At 42.5% G+C, this 12,263-nt stretch overlaps 1 protein-coding gene across 4 annotated transcripts in view; it reads left to right on the top strand.

Annotated features, from left to right (window-relative positions):
* Positions 1-12,263, top strand: part of Tnrc6b (trinucleotide repeat containing adaptor 6B) — a 231,665-nt gene that overhangs the window by 36,708 nt on the left and 182,694 nt on the right. For all 4 annotated transcript variants that reach the window (XM_060389007.1, XM_060389005.1, XM_060389009.1 and 1 more), the window contains exon 2: positions 5,840-5,914. The gene's annotated coding sequence lies outside the window, so the exon portion shown is untranslated. The remainder of the gene's footprint in view (positions 1-5,839; positions 5,915-12,263) is intronic.

Raw genomic sequence — 12,263 nt, 5'->3', positions numbered from 1 at the left:
ACACATCCAAATGGCCTATGAGATGAGATGGTGTCAGCGACTTCACAGACAAGATTGCCTAACTTGCCTCTGTCTGCAAGCTGAGACGTTTGGCCTGTGGGTGCTTCTGAGAGGAAGTAGCTTGCACAAAGGCACAGGGAAACGGAATACAAGGTAGCTCTGTAAGATGAAGCTGAGAGGTGAGCAGGTACTGGATTTGCTGTAGCATGGTGTGGAAATTATATCTTCTTAGTCAAGATTTAGTCAAGATTTTATACTTTTTAAGTATCATTCTAATGTTGGAGGTAGAAAGGTAGGTATGAAAAATAAGAAAACCAAATTTTAAAAAGGAGTAAATCTGGTAAAAACAGAAGAAGTCAAAAGTCAGTAGCAGCAGACACAGGTAAGGAAAACAAACAAACAAAAACACTGGAATGTTGGAGATTAGAATCGGTAGAGTTTGGTGCTAGGAAGGAGCTGATAATGTCACCAGATTTCTGATTTGATTGGGATAACGGCATTTAAGATGAGGTAGAGGGAGAACACACGTTGGGGACAGGCTGTCTGAGTTTTAACTGCAGTGAGTTTTAGGGACCTGTGGCATGGGCATAGGCAGTTGGCATAGGCAGTAATGCATCTGGTTCTGGAGGTTGGTAAGAAAGGTCAGCACTGGAGTTTGGGGGGTTCATCAGCACAGAGTTAGTAGATATGTTTGTGAAAAAAGATAGGGCCATTGAAACTACAACTACAAGCTGCCTTTTCAGAGCTGGCCATAGCAGTACACATTTGTATCAGGAAGCTGAGGCAGGAAGATCACGAGTTCAAGGCCAGCCTAGATTATATAGTGAGCTCCTCAATCAAATTAAAAGAAATTTTTTTTTTCCAGCAAGTATGATTAACAGAAAAAAGAGGGACACCAGCATAGATTTTATAATTAAAGGGATATGTGTTTAGGAATGGGTAGACCTGAACATTTTTACAGAATTTCTAAAACACTGAGCTAAATTGGTCTGTGAAGCTAGCATTCCAAGCTTTGGGCAAAGCAGACCCTGTGTTTGGGTGGCTAAACAACACTCCCGCCTGCAGGCCTGCTCGCACCTGTGCTGCTAGGCTTCCGCTATTACTTGGGAAACTTGACTCAGCAGGTAACTTTTTTTCTATTTGAGCCAGCTGCCCCCTCACAGAACTGGCCTGGAAAGACCTTTCCAGCCTCCCTGCTGCCGTTCTGTGTACTTCCCTTTGATGTACAGCTTTACTTAAGGTACTACCTGTGGACCTCTTGATAGCCAGTTGCCATCAGCCTAAGCTATCATGGTTTTCAGTGTTCATTTGTGTCTCAGTTAAAGTGTTTGATTTTTATGATTCTAGTAATTGAGAGGATGAAGCAAGCTATTTGAAGCTAGCCTGGGTTACATAGGAAGATCTTGTCTCATAAATTCCTACCCCCCCAAAAGAAAATCCCACAAAAATAAGGGGTTTCAGATGTAGCTCAGTTGGTAGAGTGCTTGCCTATTATGCACAAAGTCCTGGGTTCATCTGGAAGGTGGTGGCACACCACTTTAATCCCAGCACTTGGGAGGCAGAGGCAGGCAGAGTTCAAGGCCAGCATGGTCTACAGAACAAGTCCCAGAACAGCCAGAGCTTCCCAGAACAGCCAGAGCTACATAGAAAAGCCCTGTTTTGGGAAAAAAAAAAAAAGAAAGAAAAAATGAAATCCTGAGTTCAAGCTCCAACACCTGAGAGGTAGAAGCAGAAGGATCAGAAATTCAAAGTCCTTCTCTCCTGTGGAGTTGAAGCCAACCTGGGTTATGTGAAACCTTGTCACAAAAAATAAACCAATAAAATATGTTGTTACAAAAACGTGTAGTGTTTTCTTTTGTTGTTTTGGTGGTTTTATTTGGGTGCTTTTTGTTTGCTTTGATTTTACAGTGATGGAGAGTAGAGTATTCCTTAATAGTCTGTGTTCCAAGACTGCACTAGATACATGCTGGTGACAGCGCTGAGGAGCATGCTAAAGGAAGAGACGGAGTGATCAAGGGCTTTCTCTGTGTTGCTTGAATTTTTTAAATGAGAATTAAATTGAATCACACTGAATAGCTAAGCTTGAAAATTAAAACCCTGTCACATCAGAGGTGATACTAGAAAAGTAAGTGTCATTTGTTGAATATATATGCCTTTCAGCTTGCCACATTCTCTAGGAAACACTTAGCTGTAATTATATCGTGTGAGTTTAGTTAAATACTTGACTGTAGTCTATTTCAGTAGCAAGACCCGGGGCTGGCTGAGTCCGAGGTCTTCGGAATCTAATTTGTAAGTCCCTCGTTTACTCTGGTCCCTCCTTAGGAGAGTAGAGGGCACTGCGGTGGCTGGTAGCTTGCCATCGTGACCGTGCATGACCAGGCGGTAGGATTCAAGTACTCCTGAGCATTTCAGAGTAGTTGTTTGAAGGCATGTTCTGGTGTTCATCTCTTAGAAGGAACATACTGCTGCAGATAACTTAAGCTTTTGTTTTTAGAATCAGTATTTATGCTTATTTTAGATAGTCATACACTTGAGACAGAGTGAGTAAAGAAGCTTTTTTGAGAAACCCAGTTTGAGAATACCTGGAAGCCAGGCATGGTAGAGTACACGGGTAATCTCAGAGTTGGCACAGTCACCTGAGTACAGGAGTGCAAAGATACCCTGTCCCTTATAAGGAAAAGAATGCACCTGGAAAATTACCTAGTTTCCCTGGCTCCTCTGTCCTCTGCCATAGTGTCTTTTTGTCCTCCCTAAAGGTCAGTGTGTGTCCAAGATGACAAAGAAGCAGGCAGAGGACCTTGTTGATGACTGTCTCCACCTAAAGTTGTCTGTCAAGAGCATATGTAATAATGAGCCACATTATGACATTTTTGGTGTAGAGTTTGGACTGATGATAGCTCTGGAGACAAGTCATGGTTCAGTCTAAGGAGAAACTAATCAGAATAGAGCACTAAGATTAGACCGTTCTCTTGAGAATCGGAGGCTGGTGACAAACTGAAGAATCTGACCATTCTCTCATCACATGCAGTTGCATAGCCCCGAGTCTTCCAGGAGGCCCAGATCAGTCTCGAAGGTGCAGCGAGCTCCTTTAACTTTGCCCACGGCCATTTAATGGGGAACTGCCAGCATTATGTGTTAAGTTCCTGTGATGCAGTTGGGGTTCACTTCAGCATATTTGTTGGACATCTTACCAAATTAAAAAATGTGTAAGTCTTAATTTTTGCTCTCAGGGAGCTCATGTTGTGTATGGAAGACAGACCCATGTACATTACCAGTATAACATGGTATATCTCAGTGGAGAGACCAGGAAAGTTCCTGAAGAGGACACCAGAGGTTGAGGAATAGAAGGGAATCAGCTGAGGGCCTTCAGCAGAAATTAGAGCAGCTGTGGTGGACGAAGAGACCAGGTTCGAGTCTGAATGCACAGTGGAGGAGAATGGGCCTGCAGAGTTCTTTTTTAAATCTGCACTGAAGGCAGTGGGTACTTACTCGGTACTTAAGCCACAACATACACAAAGGTCACACATGCTTTTGAGGTTGTTGTAACAATGTGTTGCAGGAGGAGGATGAGGGAATAATTGAGACAGTCCTAATTCTGTTTGCAACACTACTGGTACATTGATTGGAACAGTGTTAGGTGCTGTGAACAGAGGTGATGGCAGATACGGTCATTCAGTAAAGTACCACTTCAGTTATTGTGACGTACTGGGGACCTGAAGCTATCCCGTACAGTGCACAGCCACAGAGAAAGGCGTGCCCTCTCACAGAGCACAGGTCGGTTGTGAAACAAAGTGGGTACTTCCAGACAGAGACAGTTTTCTCACAGCCTGGACTGGCACTTGTTTTGCTGTCTCTACACACAGTAGGTGCATCCCAAGCAGGCGAGAGACTTGTCGTCAGAAAATAAACTCACATATGTACTTACTAGCTGCTGGTAATGAACTATACTGAAGAGATTATGGCAGCCATTATTTGGCAGTGGATTAGGAAGGAGCAAGTGTGGAACAGAACCTTTGAAGGAGACATGGTAATGTCAGTGAAAATGAATTATGGGTGGATCTGAGCTGCAAATTTTGAACGGGTTAGTGCTGGCACTTAATGTTAGGCTTGTGTGAGGAGCTTGACGAAGGTGAGAAGTGAGCTTAGAATCTGATCAGGGCCTTGGGGAATACAGAGAAGCAGTCTAGGCAGGGTGAAGTTAAAGTTTGGATCAAGTTCAGTCTGAAGTGATTATGAGACATTCAGGTGGTGAAAGTGCAATTTGGTATTTTTGAGGTAGCTAGAACAAAATAAAATAAGAAATAGTAAAGATTTGTAAATTGTAGCATGCCTGTAATCTTAGCACTTGGGAGACTGAAGCAAGAGGATTTAAAATTCTTAGCCAACCTGCGCTACATAGCAAAATATTATCTCTTTAAAATAATCTTTATTTTTTTGAAATTACAATATAATTGTATAATTTCCCTCCTTTTCTTTTTCCCTCAGTCTCTTATATATTTATCCCCCCCACATCGTTCTTTCTTAAATTCATGGAGGCTTTGTCTTTAACTATTGTTATTTGTGTGTATCTGTAAATACATAAAATACAACCTGCTCAGTCCATATAATGTGTGTATGTTCTCAGGGCTGTCCACTGGTATTGTGTGGGGCCTTCCTAGGGCAGCTCACTTCTCCTACTCAGCATTCCCCAGCTGCCCATAGCTCTTGGTCTAGGTTGAGGCTCCACAAGCCTTCCCCATTCCCTGTTAGTATGACCATTGCTGATGTCATTGTGCAGATGATCTGTGTTTAGGCAGCCATGTTCATGAGACCTAAGGGGTGTAGTCTCTCTAAAGTTTTAGGAGAAGCAGTTAATCTTTCTGGTCTCTCTTCCAAAATGATCCCCGAGCCTTAGCTACAAGAATTGTGTTCTGGCTATTTCAGTTGGGAATGGGTGTCGCATGTTCTCTTGTTCTCTGTATTTTGATTAGTTGTGGTTTTTATAATGGTCTCCATCAGTTGCAAAGAGAAGTTTCTTTGATGAGGGGTGAGAGGTATGCTTACTTGTGGGTGTAAGGACAGATATTTAGAACGTAGTTGGGGATTGCTGGTTTAGTAAAGTGGTGGTCGTAAGTTCTCCTCCAAGATCCATGACCTCCCTAGCTGCAGGTAGGTGGCAAAGTTTCGGGTAGTAGGCGTGACTTTTCCTCTTGTTGAGAGGAAAGGCCTTAAGATCAATTAGGGGGCTGCTGGTTACCGCCATGCTGGTCATTGTCGTGGTTCGTATGGGGAGATACTGTGGTCAGTAAGATGCTCAGCACATAAGGGTTATAGTTTAATCTGAAACCCACATCAACATGGAAGGAGAGAGATGTTGTTTGAAAGTTGTCTTCTTAACCTCTATATGTTGCTTTTACTCATTGACTCAGACACACCATGCACGCAATAATAATAATCAAAAGATCAGTTTGTTGTAAAAGAAAGTAGTAAAGATTGAATACAGGTTTTAATATCATTTTGGAAGCAATTCCATTTTCATGTGTTGCTAGGATGGACTCCATGGCCTTGCACATTCGGCAAGTGCTGCATCAGGGAGCTTCCTCTCAAGCCTTTACTCCACACTCTCTGTTACGACCTGGCCTTTAGTAAATGGGTATTTGGCACCTTGCATCATATATGCATTTTATTCACATTTCGTCTAACTTTAAATGCATCCTTGAGGAGTATGTTTGCAGAGTTAGGCCAGTAGTCCATAAACTCTAAATGAAAGAGTGGATTCAGATGACACTGCCTACTCTGATGCTCCTTTAGGCATCTTACATTGTCTGTATGGCTCATTGTGACTTTTTTTTCTTTTCAGGGTTTTGGCATTTTGCACTGAATGTAACCTAGACTGATCGTCTCGGGCTTGTGTTGCCCCAGGATACTGTCAGTGGTAAGTTTATCATCGGCAGTAAATCAGGAGTCTTCATTTTAAAAAGAAGGAAAGTTTATGGGAAGGCTTCTTTCTTACATCCCTTAAAAAAAAAAGAGCGAGAGAGAATTATGTAGGGGCTGGAGAGATGGTTCACTGATGAAGAGTACTGGCTACTCTTCCAGAGGACCTGGCTTCAATTCCTTGCACCCATGTAGTGGCTCACAACTGTCTGTAACTCTAGGTAAAGAGGACCTGATCACCCTCTTCTGATCTCCTCTGGCACCAGGCACACATGTGGTTCACAGATGAACATGTAGGCAAACACTTATATAGATAAATAAATAAACAAGTATTTTTTTAAATAAGAAATTATATAATTCAGGATTTCACTTCTTTTGAAAAAAGATTTGTTTTTTTGTTGTCTCTTTGAGACAAGGTCTCTATATAACCCTGGCTGTCCTGGAACTCAGCTATGTAGACTGGACTGGCCTCAGACTCACAAAGATCCGTCTACCTCTGCCTCTCAAGTGCTTAGATTAAAGACATGCACTACCACATCTGGTAATTCATTTTTATTTCATGTATATGTGTGTTTTTACCTGCATATATACCTGTCTGTGCATGTATGTAGTGCCTATGGGGAGTATCGAATGTTCTGGAACTGGAGTTACAGATAGTTAGTACTGCCATGTGGATGCTAAGAACTGAACGTATGACCTCTGTAAGAGCAACAAATGCTGCTACTACTAAGCCACCTCTGCAGCCCCAGTTTTTCTGCATTCGTTCAGAAAGGCAGACTGTGGCTATGATACCAGTTTTTGTATTATAGTTTTAGTTGTTTCCAGTAAAATACACTGCTATTCAGAGTGGGAATGTAGCTCAGTTGTAGAGTGCTTGCTTATAATGCTCAATGCCCGAGTTCAGTCCCCAACACCACACACATACACACTCACGGAAAGCACTGGCATTCATGTTGCTGCTGATATTTGATACCTCATCCTAGAGTGAGAAGTCATTAGGATTAAGCAATTGCAGATTTAAGTAGGCAGTTCTTACTGCTCTAGCCCATATTTGCTTTCTAAGAGATTTCACAGTCTCTGCTGAATCTGCTCCGGGGGAATCGTGAGGCCTATAGACCCCTTCAAAACTTAATTTCAGTCATTGAGTCTGTATTTTTTTTTTAAAGTAGAGAATCCCTCTCTTTAAGTCTTGCGTTCTCTTTTCTTATTTGGTGGTGCTGGCATCAAATTCAAGGCTTTGCCCATGCTAGATAAGCTCTGTACCACCAGTTTTGCTCTGTTTTTCTGAAAGACCTTTTTTTGTACCCTAGATATACAGTGGTTTGTGGTTTTGTGTTTTGGTTGCTTCTTTTTCCTTTAGAAGAGGGAGGAGACACACTGCCGCTTTACCTCTCCTGGGGTCCTTTCTCCTGGTTCCTCTGCAGGATCTTCCTCATCCAAATTGAAAAATCCCTGCTGTCACTGATCATCCATTGTTTTATGCTAATGTTTTTCTAGCACCTCCAGATTTGTCCTTAAACTCTTTGAGACTTCTTAAAAACTTTGAAGAAATTTTAAAACATATATAAAAATGGAAAAACCATACACATTTAAGAGGGTATGTGTGCTGTTTTGACATATATATATATATATATATATATATATATATATATATATACATACACATTGTATGTTTAAGTCAGGTTAGCCAACCTGTTTGCTCAAACAGTTCTCATTGTAATAGTGAAAACATGGAAATCTTTCTAGCTTTTTCTTTTTAGATTCGTTTTCATCTTTAATTACGTGTGGGAGGGACATGTCAGGTGGGTGCAGGCACTCTGAGAGGTCTGAGGCAGGTGCTGGAGTTTTTAGTATTTGTGAGCTTGCACGTTAGAATGGGAAGTTGTATCTTCTGCAAGAGCAGTGTGCACTCCTCACCTCTGAGCCGTTTCTGCAGCTCTCATTTAGCTTTTGTTTGTTTTGAGACAGGGTTTCTTTGTGTAGCCTTGCTGTCCTGGACTTGCTTTTTACACCAGGTTGGCCGTGAACTCACAGAGATCTGCCTGCCTCTGCCTCCCCAAGTGATGGGATTTCAGGTGTGCCCCACTGTGCCCAACATCCATTTAGCTTTTTAAAATGTACAATGTGTTATCATCATCTGCAGGTGTCTTGCTACATCAAGGTAGGAAATAACAATTTAAACTTGATTTTTATTCTGTGTGTAAGGGTGTCTTGCGTGCAAATCTGTCATGTGTGTGCCTTGTGTCTGCAAGGCCCAGAAGAAGGCATCTGTTTTCCTGAAACTAGTTACAACTGGTTGTGAGTCACCACATGGATGGTCTTAACTGCTAGACTCTATTTCTAGTCCCATATATTTCATTTTAAATAAAAGCACTTCAGTTGGTTAATATAGTTATTTCTACATAGAAACTCAATGAATACTTGTCAAATAGTTTACAGTTTTGTTGTTATTTTCTAGTGTTTTACTTTGTTTGTTTTTCAAGATGGAGTTTCTCTGTATAGCCCTGGTTGTCCTGGACCACTCTATAAACCAGGCTAGCCTTGAATTCAGAGATCTGTCTGCCTCTGCCTCCTGAGTGCTGGGATTAAAGATGTACACCAGTGTGCCTGGTTTCAGGCACACAGTTTCAGGTACACTGAATACAGAGATTAGCAGCATCTAATATCTGATATCGAGGGTTCAGGAACATCCTTGTTACATAGACAATCTCTGTGAGCAAATAAATCTAGAAAGGTGTTAAAGATTCATAATAGAATTCAGACAGACCCCCCTGAAGACACAATCTCCTCTGCCTGGAGATGGATTGGGAAATACTTTGCACAAGCTGACCTTTGAGTGATAAGTAGCATGTTTCTTGGTGGCACCATGGGAGAGAGAGACAGAGGGAAGAATATTAACAGAAACATGGAAGCCTGAACCAGTCTAGCACATTAGTGAAGCAGGAAGAGTAGTTCAGTATGCCTGGAACAAAGCAAGCCAGTGGGTAAGGCTGGAAAAAGCAAGGGCTGGAGCCTAGAAGGCTTTCAAAACTCCAGCATATTTGCCTTTTCTTGTTGTTTTTGTTTGTTTTGTTTTTGTTTTTCGAAACAGGGTATCTCTGTGTAGCCTAGGTTATCCTGAAACTCACTCTGCAGACCAGGCTGGCCTTGAACTTAGAGGTCTGCCTGTTTCTGCCTTCGGAATACTGGGATTAAAGGTGTGAGCCATTGCTTCCAGGCTCATCTTTGCTATTTTTCTAGAAGACACTCACAGAATGTGTATGATGCTACTCATCTGGTAATTAACAGTTACTAAGTTGTCCTGTGAGTGCTGAGTGCAGTGCCAGGTCAAGGCTATCCATCGTTTATGTATGATACAATGGTGGAATGTTCTGCGGAAACCAGTCGAACAAACACACATGGCTCAGGACAGCTTTACTACCTCTGGCTACCCCTTCCAATGAATTTTGGTATCGGCTTTTTTATCACTTTTTTAGCACCAACCCCTCACACACCCCTCAGTAGGTCCTCAAATGGCACCCTTAGTTCACTGTGTACTTAAGTATTACCTGTTTTACTCTTTTTTGTCAAAATGACAGTAAAACTGATATGGATCCTTAAAAATGGTCCTTAAGCCACATCCTGAAGCAAGATTGTCATCAAAGTTTGCAGATAGTTTTTTCTAAAGATTTATTTTTAATGAAGGGTACGTGTGTGCCAGTGTGTGGGCACGTGCGTGTGAGTATAGGTGCCCTCAGAAGCCAGAGGTGTAGAATTGCCTGCAGTTTCACTATAGGTGGTTGTGAGCCACCCAGTTCCTGCACTGGGAGTCAAACTCAGGTTCTCTACAAGAGAAGTACGAGCCATTTCTCCAGCCCAGTGTACAGGTATTTTAGGGGTGGTGTGTGTTTGGGGTCTGGGGGGGTGACACCAGCGACTAGGGACAACGAAGCACACACTTTACTTTTGAGCTGTACCTCTAGCCTGTCAAGACTGAAAAGAAAATAACTTTGTTTTGTTTGTTTCTTTGGTATTGGTTTTGGGGGCAGGGTCTCATCCTGTGTAGCCCTGGGTGCCCTGGAACTAGCTGTGTAGACCAGGCTAGCCTGGAAATTACAACAGTTTCTTTGCCTATGCCTACCGAGCACTGGGATCAAAGGTGTGCACAATCACAGTTGATTAACGGAAACACATTTAAAACTTCTAAGATTAATTCCAAAGGAACAACAAAACTTGGGTGAAAATAAAGGGCAAAGAGGAAAACAAGTTACAGCTGATTTACATTAAGTAGGTATACTAAAGGAAAATCAGTAAAGAGTTTAGAAATTAAATGGATATTGGAAAGAAAGGGTGTGGATAAATACAAGGAGGTTCTAATTGGGTATTATGTTAGCTTTGTGTCACCATACAAACACATAAGGTAATTAACATACAAAGAAAAAGATTTGTTTTGATGCATGGTTTTTGAGGTGTGAGCCTATGACTCCTGAGTGAGGCAGTATGTTGTGGCAATGGCACGTGTCTTAACAGAACTGTTACTTGTGTCAATAAAAGAAGGAAGAGACCAGCATCCCTCATTCCACTCCACGAGCATGTTCTTAAAGACCCAAAGATTTCTAGGTCCAAACACCTTCCAAGTCAGTCTCTGGGGACCATGCTCTTACTGTGTGGACACTCAGATCCATGTAAGACCCAAAATATAGCAGGCATGACCAGGGGATGTGCAGAGAGGTATTAGCATGTTATGTGTCGAGAATAGGGAAGTTTACCTGAGTGACTTGCAGAAAAGGACGTGTGTGGGGAGAAACGAGGTTAGTGAAGAGTTTGGAAAATAAAGGTTTGCGGCCAGTGCCAATTGTGGGGAAGAGGACCCAATAAATAATACTCTCCCTACCAAGTCCTGAACTAACAGAGGCATAGGACAAAGGAATGAGACAAGTGGGGATTAACATTTCCCCTCCATTATGAGTACAGTTGGCTTTAGAGAGCTGGCTTATATCTGAGGGCAAGTAGGCCTCTTACTCTGAACTCTAGATCTGACAGGTGTACTGAGATGGCAGCGCTAGTCTGCCTTCTAGAAGAGTGGGCAACAGAACAGAATGGGCATCTGTGAGGTAAAGGAGCGGCAGAGGGACCAGAGTGTGGAAGTCCAGGTTGAGTTTCTTCTAGACACACTAATCAGATAAGCAGTTCACCCTGACTGCATGAGTCAGGGATTTACATCCTAATATTAAAATATTGATACTGTACTGTGGGAAAGAAGCATCAGTAGTGTTGGGGGAGGAGCTTTCTTTCTTCAGCATGCCCTTTTGTCTCTCAGTGCCCTGGCGTTAACCAGGAGGTCTGGGTCTGCCAGGGTATGCCCAGACCCTTCCTTTCTTTCTCACACTAGGTACAGTTAGAAACCTCCTAGTTTCCATTTTCTCTTTGAAACACCTACATCTGTCTAGCACAAACAATTAAACCTAGGACTTTGCTGCTTTGTAAAGCAGGTGCTGTCTGAAGTTCCGCTGTCCTGTGGCTTATACGCAGCTAATGACTGCCCCACTCTCTGGTGTCTAGAAGTTCTGTGTGAAGGAAGTCTCCTCTCCACCATCTAATCTCTGCCTCAGCCGTGTCGGCTTAGGAAGAGCTGGGCAGGCCCAATTCAAGGTCAAGTCGCAATCCCTGTACCCTGGAGCCACCCAAGCCTGCTAATGCCCTATTCTCTTTGCTGAGACCAGCACAGCTGGCATTTGCTTACTAGGCCAGAGTGGTCAGTTTATGCTGAGGCTACCTGCACAGCTGACATTTGGTGTACATGAGCTTTCGGTACCAGCAACCACTGTGACAAGCTGTGGTTTATTCTTGGTGAGCTCTGCAAACCCCTAAGCTTTTGCTAAGGCTTCCGAGCCTAATGCTTGCAGCCTTGTCTCTATAGAAACAGCCACTTACCTAACAACGAAGTTGCCATAACTACAGTCACTGCTGAGGTCAAAATGCTGGGTGGCCTATAAGTTTATAAGGCTCAGTAGCTAGAAGCGAGTGTACAGCTATAAGCACTCACTTGGCCTAATGTACAAGAAAACACTTTATCTCTCACTTGCCCAGCTTGCAACAGAAGCCTAAAAATCCCAAACGTAAAATGCTCTAAAATTTTACTTTATGTCCTTTTATCAAGATTTTAGTCTCAGGGCTGGGAACTTGGCTCAGTGGTTAAGAACATTTGTTGTTTTTGCAGAGGACCCAGGTTTGATTCTCAGTACTCAGGTGACCATTTATAATCATCTGTAACTCCAGTCCCAGTGGACCTGATGCCCTCTCCTGACCCCTAAGGACACCAGACAAAAAAAAAATAATAAAAATAATAAAAAATATTTTAGTTCAGT

Source organism: Meriones unguiculatus, chromosome 8, assembly GCF_030254825.1.
Source record: "Meriones unguiculatus strain TT.TT164.6M chromosome 8, Bangor_MerUng_6.1, whole genome shotgun sequence".
NCBI lineage: Eukaryota > Metazoa > Chordata > Mammalia > Rodentia > Muridae > Meriones > Meriones unguiculatus.
The sequence above is the reverse complement of the archived record's forward strand: the minus strand, read 5'-3'. Positions and strand labels throughout refer to the sequence as shown.